General features: G+C 39.9%; 1 pseudogene; it reads right to left on the bottom strand.

Moving 5' to 3' along the window:
• Nucleotides 1-6,198, bottom strand: LOC149018424 (putative carboxylesterase 5 pseudogene; annotated as a pseudogene).

The following is a 6,198-nucleotide window of genomic DNA, read 5'->3' as shown; positions in this document are numbered from 1 at the left end:
TTATTGGACTCTGAGAATTTGGCAATCAGTTGGTTTACTAGATATAATGCGATAACCGGGATTATCCGGAATCCATGCATCTTCCCAGATGAGTATTGAAGAACCATCACCCACGTTCCAAATTAGTCCTTGGATCAGCACCTCATGGCCAGCTAACACACTTTTCCATAGATGAGAAGGATTATGCCCCTTCAAAGCCTGCAAAAATGGTGTTCTAGGAAAGTAGATGGCTCTAAGAGTTTGAACCCACCATAGATCAGGTTCAGCCCAAATTTTCCAAGCCAATTTTGACAATAGGTCTTTGTTGTGTAATGAGGAATCTTTAAATCCTAGACCTCCATGAAATTTAGATTGACATAATCTTGCCCAGGTGATCCAATGGATATGAGCACCATTACTATTGGAACCCCATAAAAATTTGGCCGAGGCTTTCCTAATAGCATTATGATGCTTTTGGGGCAAAAGGAGATGAAGACCAGCATAGTTTGAAATAATGGATGCTACCGATTTAATCAGGACTGATTTTCCTACAAGAGTAAGTAGTTTTCCTTTCCAACCTGCAATTCTTGAATGCACTTTATCTTGTATTTCAGCTAAGAAATCTTTCTTTTGAGAAGCAGAGTCCATTGGAAGGCCAAGATATTTCTTAGGAATTGGACCCAGCTGCATCTTTAGAACTCTTGTAAACCAGCACTTCCATTTGCTTGGGGTGCTAGGACTAAAATAAAGTGATGATTTGGATCTGTTGATATGTTGGCCTGATCCATTACAAAACCTGTCCAAGCATTCTTTTAGGCCTTGGATTGATTGCACCGAGACTTTAGAAAAAAGAACTATATCGTTAGCAAACATCAAGTAAGAAAGTCTAGGTGCTCTATTTTTAATCTTGATTCCACATATCAAACCCTCATTTGTTGCTTTATCAAATAAGTGTCATAAAGCCATCGAGCACAGAGAAAATATAGCTGGGGATAACGGATCACCTTGCCAAATATTCCTTGAGGGAGATATGGAGCCTTGCACAGTTCCATTAATAAGAATAGAGAAGGACACAGAGCTGATATTTTCCATGATGAGCTCAACCCAATGAGAATGAAAACCAAGCCTAAGAAGCACTTGTTGAATAAATTGCCATTCAAGTCTATCATAGGCTTTTTTAATGTCCACTTTGGCTGCCATAAAATGTGTCTTACCCTTACGCCTCTTTTTTATGTAATGGAACATTTCATTTGCAACAATAATATTCTCAGAGATAGATCTTCCTGGGGTAAAGGCTGTTTGGTGAGGGTCAATGATATTAGAAGGAAAGTAGAGAGTCTGATTGCAATTACCTTGGAGAAGACCTTAGCAGCTACCCCACAAAGACTGATAGGCTGAAATTCCTCCATTGTTTGAGCATTATTGCTCTTGGGTATAAGACAAAGAGTATCTTATTGAAATGCTTAGGAAATTGTCTGGAATTGAAGACTTCTCTCACAAACTCAAATAGATCATCCTTGATTAGATCCCAAAATCGTTGAAAAAAAGCTGGAGGCAAGCCATCTCAATCTAGAGATTTATTTGGTTCCATCGCAAAGAGGGCATTCTTGATTTCTTCCATAGTCGGGGGATTAAGTAAAAGATCATTCATTTCCGAGGAAAAACAGGTCTAATACAGCATAACAGATAATTAAGAACAGATGGATCAATACCTTTTGAAGTGTAGTAGCTTTGAAAATAAGATACAGCTTCATGAATAATTCCTTGCGGAGTAGTGATCCACGTACCATTTGAAGTCTCTAGTCAATTATGATTTTTGTAAATCAGGCATTCCCAATTGACAAAAGGCTGCAGCCACGCACCACGCCATCTTTATACATACACTATATAAAGTGAGGGGTCAAAATCTTTTCACTCGAATAGGATTGATTGCTCTGCAACTATATAAAGATGTGTTACATTTATCGACTTTCAATACTTTTCAAAATGATTGGTAATCAAAATATTCTTACTTTGTAATAGGTAATTTTATATATATTAGGAAGATGGAAGTATTACATATAATAGGCAGCCTTGAGAAGATTCCCTCCAAAATTTTAGGAAGGGAAAAACTTTAGAAGGATATTTTGGGTAGTTAATGTCAAAACATAATTATATAAGAGCTGACTTTGGAGTAGCTTCAATAAGTAATAAGTTGTGAGAAAGTCGCTTGAGGTGGCACTTTCACTTTCTACGGAGGCCTGTGAATGACCATGTATGAAGAAGTGATTTAATCTAAATTGAAGGAACTAGAAGAGCTAGAAATAGACTAAGACGATCTTAAGATAATAGTGAAAAGAAGATATTCATAGCTTTGGCATTATATTTTGTATGGACTCAAACAGAGCTGATCGAAAGACAAAAATTATGTTACTGGCCCATTAAGTTGGAAGAAAGTTTGTCATTGTTATTGTTGTTGTGTCCATTAAGGCTAGCCCTCCCCCTTTTCGTTTTGTGGTGCTATGTCGCAGCCTAGTCTATTTATTCTTTTTAGGTTCTTGGCCTTGTGCCATTTGAATTCATTCTCTTGCCATATTTGGTAAGAGAGGCGCGTGCCTTACCTCCACATGAATGAGGACCCAATTTTATATGTGGTCACACTCACACTCACACTTGCCAGGGGATCCCTTTATTCATTAATGAGTGACACAACTTTCTGATCACTTCAACTTTTTGTGATACTTCACCTTTTTTTTTTGATAGGAAGCTGAAAAACTTCATTTATGAACTTAAAAAGAAATACGGACACATAACAAAGAAAAGAAAGAAATACAAAAGATAAATGTATGAAAACACAAAGTTCGGTCCAAACCAAAAAATGGAAATTGACCAAATGTCATACATGCAATAAACAATGTCATCCCGATTACGGAATGAGCCCAATAAACCCTTAGAATAGTAATTGTACCAACCACAACAATAATTAAACACAAGGAATATAACATTCGTCACTTACAAGTTTCTTCATTAAGGCAAGGCATAATTTCGTTTCATTCGTCAACTTTAAATAGTAAGACATACCACTCCAACTTTCCAGGGTAGAAAAACTACACAAGTGAAGGGCTGGCACCACTTCCCACCTTGGACAATGCACCAGAAGGGGTGGGAATCAAACAATCGTTGGTCTGAATCTGAGTCTTGTTGCCCAGATCAAGCATCTCTTTCTATATTGTCACAATCTGCTTTTGTTTTTTTTTTCCCTTTTGGGTAAACATCACAATCTGCTTTTGAATCCCTTGTGGATCCATAGCAATAATTGATTTACATTCAATAAAGTTGATCAGGAACATAAAGACCCCCAGCCCCACCAACTCTGTAGGACAGCCTCGGCGGCTCGGCCCAAGGTGTTATCTTCTTTTGCACTAAGAAAACAACCATTAAAACTACTGCATCGGTCTCCTTCTCACCCCATTAAAACAGTAAGCATGGGAAGTGTTGTCCTGCAATTTAACTTTCAATCTGTTGTCAATAAATCAGAACAAGATGTTGAGTCACTAGTGAACCGGATCTGGTCTGGACTTGTACAAGAGAAGAAGAAAGTCACAACAGACCAATCATTGGGATCGGTGAATTGCCTACCATTGTAAAGTAAGAATAGAAATCAGTAACACCCTTGAAGCAGGGTTTTACAAGAATGTGAGTTGAGAGGTAAAAGTGTGTAGCATTGCCTATAAAGGTATTTACATTGATGTTATCAAAAGAGGATGTATGCTTGATAGGGGTGTAAACGGACCGGATTCGGATCGAATAGTAGTATATCCATATCCGCATCCTATTCGGACGGCGGATCCCGGTTGCCGTTCGGTGCGGTATTTCGGTCCCTGGGCGATATGTTTACTTTTCCCGTCTCTTCCTTTTTTTGTGGGCGGTTTGTTGTGTCTTTGTGTTTTTGGCGTGTCCTATCATATGTTTTTTGATATTCTTGTCTTTCGGATTTTTATCGGCGGTTCCGTGGTTCCTTCCGCCTATTTCGGCGGGTTCGGTCCCTTGGTTGCGGCGCGGTTCGGTATCCTTTCCCTGCTGATGTGCCTTAGTCGGTATTGTGTCTTCAAATGATTTGCCATGGAGAATGAGACAAGACGAATGGAGGGATGGATGTGACAGAATGGCATGCATGCGCGAGTCTAACAAAACGGCTTGTCAGATGGCACCAGTAATGCATTGAAGTATCCTGTATTTGGGTGATCAGCCCGAGTAGGGGTCAAATTGCTTGGGTGTTGTGCAATTAATGTGCGGTACCTAAAGCGAACGGTAGAGATATCTATCTCGACCGAGATTTCTCAAAAGTGTGTTTTCAAATTTTGAGAGGTCGGTTGAGATCTTGATCTTGACTATTCGCAGCACTGAAATCAAGCTCAAGTAGGATGCCACATAGACCAAGTCGAACCTCCGGTTTAGGGGTTTCCATAAGAATGGCTAGAGTTGTGATTGACATATTTTTACCCAACACAATCCATCGACAAAGGAGTAGGATTCTTGGCGTCTTGATAGATTTCAGAAGTTAAGGAGCAAGAAGCTCTGTCTAAGTCCTTTGAGAATCGCCCAGAATCATAACTGGATCTCTTCATTAAGAAGTGATTTATATATTGAACAAAATTAGATGGGTGGTGATGATCTTGAGTTGGTTTTGGAAGAGTGGACACACATGTAAGTCGTATTACTGTGTAATACCTTAGTTATATCTATGAAGCTCTGCAAAAGAAAAGGAAAAAGTGTGAAAGTCGTATTCAACTTGACCCATTTGCATTTTTAAACCCAAACACATCACCATTAAAAGGGGTAGACATTCATTTATTATGGATACTGGGAGGAAGTTGAAAAACGCATTCATTTATGGGATACAGGGGGTTTTCCCCCTTGGTAGACATTCATATTTATGGATACAAGACAGGAATTATTATAAAGAAACACACCAAACATAGAAACATGAGAATTACAAACCAAACAGTACTCGGTAGCCCGAGATAACAGTAACACTCATACATACGAAATGTAAACGACGGGAGAAGTTCAAACAGAACAGTGATGCAGAAGCAGCCGATGTGCCTGAACGATCTTCTGTGACTTTTGATTCGACATATTAACCCTAGAATTTTTTTGATGAAGATGAGTGACTAGAACAGAATTTTTAATTATAAAAGCCTGCAAATAGGAATAATAAAGAAGGATTAAAGTTGTTACCTTGCGAAGAGGATGAACAACTGCAGGAGTTTCAGGCGTTGGCAGATCTAGTTTTTTCTTTTCATGTATGAATGAAACCAAGCGTTCGATCAGCTGGGCAGCAATTTCGTCCAATTCGAGAATATGGAACACATGACCCTTGCTTTCTGACTCAAACATTTCCACTACTCCTGGGTACCCTCTCTCTTTCAAGAAACTCGCGTATAACAAACCTCTATCTCTCAAAAGATCGTCTCCTGCAATAAGAACAAGCACTCGTTCACCAGGGAAATTTTCCAAGGTGTAATCGTTAACAGCCGGGTTTAACAATGGATGGTCGTTATCACTCCCTGGGCTAGCCACCAAAGTCCAAAGCTTGTGTGCTTTAGCTGTCTCTTCTGGGTATCTCAACTCTGATTCTACAGGTACATTCCCTGAGAAGTAAGGATGGACAAGAGCCAGCCCAATAATCTTGATTCCCTGGACATCTAATGGTGATTGCATGGCTCGGATAGCCGCGTAATGGAGTAAGTTTGCACCGGCACTGACTCCCACGATGAAGACTCTATTGAGATCAGCATACATGTTCAACCATTCGACCTCCTTGGCATGGGAAGAAACCCATTTGAGTCCCATCCATGTATCGTTGTGAGAAGCTGGAACAACATCTTCAGGAGCTCGCCTGTATCCTAAAGACACAGCAACAACCTTAGCTTCAGCAACTAGAGTAGCAAGATCTGAGTGATACCTCGGGGATGCTGGGGTATCTGTGACGAAGCCTCCGCCATGGATGTAGACAACAAGGGGAAGCTTTTCTTCGGGTTTGAGATTGAGACAGACGAGGTGTGGGATATAAACCCGAACATAAACACCGGAATCTGTGTCAATTGTGATATCTTTGAATGAAACTCCGATGGATTCACGGACAATGTCAGTCCCACCAAGTCTTTCGAAGCTTCCATCTTTGAACAAACGAATGAATGGTGGGAAATCAAAGATTATTTCATTGCCTGAGGCCAT

The sequence above is a fragment of the Hakea prostrata genome, chromosome 4, assembly GCF_041222555.1.
Source record: "Hakea prostrata isolate BN-2017 chromosome 4, UWA_Hpros_2, whole genome shotgun sequence".
Taxonomy (NCBI): Eukaryota; Viridiplantae; Streptophyta; class Magnoliopsida; order Proteales; family Proteaceae; genus Hakea; species Hakea prostrata.
Note: the sequence above shows the minus strand (reverse complement) of the source record. Positions and strands in the feature narration are given on the sequence as shown.